The sequence below is a fragment of the Dipodomys ordii genome, unplaced genomic scaffold, assembly GCF_000151885.1.
Source record: "Dipodomys ordii isolate 6190 unplaced genomic scaffold, Dord_2.0 Scaffold26, whole genome shotgun sequence".
NCBI classification, from domain to species: Eukaryota; Metazoa; Chordata; class Mammalia; order Rodentia; family Heteromyidae; genus Dipodomys; species Dipodomys ordii.
Genome location: NW_012267242.1, coordinates 391,786 through 392,556, shown reverse-complemented (window position 1 = coordinate 392,556; position 771 = coordinate 391,786). Strand labels below are relative to the sequence as shown.

At 68.0% G+C, this 771-nt stretch overlaps 1 protein-coding gene across 1 annotated transcript in view; it reads left to right on the top strand.

Annotated features, from left to right (window-relative positions):
* The first annotated feature begins 295 nt into the window (after window positions 1-295).
* Window positions 296-771, top strand: part of Irf6 (interferon regulatory factor 6) — a 20,006-nt gene continuing 19,530 nt past the window's right edge. The window contains exon 1 of the mRNA XM_013015078.1: window positions 296-353. The gene's annotated coding sequence lies outside the window, so the exon portion shown is untranslated. The remainder of the gene's footprint in view (window positions 354-771) is intronic.

The window sequence follows — 771 nt, the reverse complement described above, 5'->3', positions numbered from 1 at the left end:
CAGAATCTCAAACCCTCATTTGTGGGGCGTAGAAGTTGGGAGACACCCAGTCAGTCGACTTAGATTTGACCTCCCAAATGCTTCCAGTTCCCAGGACCACCAAGCCCGAGGCATAGGGCGAGGCCGGAGTTTGGGACTTTTCTTAGCCCAGGTTGGAAGCGGGGGGGGGGGGGGGGGGAGCTGGGCGGGGCTGGACAACTCAGGAACGCCGGGTATCCTATTTCTTGCAATCCGCCCAATGGCGAAGGCCGGAGGGCGTGGCTTTACCTGGAGGGCGTGGCCAGGTCGCGCGGAGCTCTGAGGTGCTCCGGGGCTGGACGCTGACGTGAGCTCGGCGCACCTGGGTTGGGCAGGTAAGGGCTGGTGTGGGACCCGGAGGGGGGACCCACAGTCTCCAGTGGTGCACCGCCTGAAGACACTGGGCCGGGCCGTCGAGGGGCGCGTTGGCGACAGGTGATCTTAGCTGTGGGACGTCTGCTTGGTGAGAGCCGACGGGGCGGGGGGGACGCCGACTTCACGGAGGCTACCTGGGGAGACGGCGACACCTCCGCGGACGCGGAAGGGCCCGCCGCCGCCTGCGTGGAGGAGGGAGCGGGGCTGCGGACACCGGTGCGGGATAACCTATCGAGGCTGGGGTGCTCGTCCACCGCCAGGTAGTTCCCGCAGTGAGGCTCCCCCCCCCCCGACCTCCCACCGAGCCGACCGGCTTCCCTCCCCACCGGAGCCGGAGTGACACCGCCCGTCCACCTTCCCGTCGGGTGGAGCCTAGGG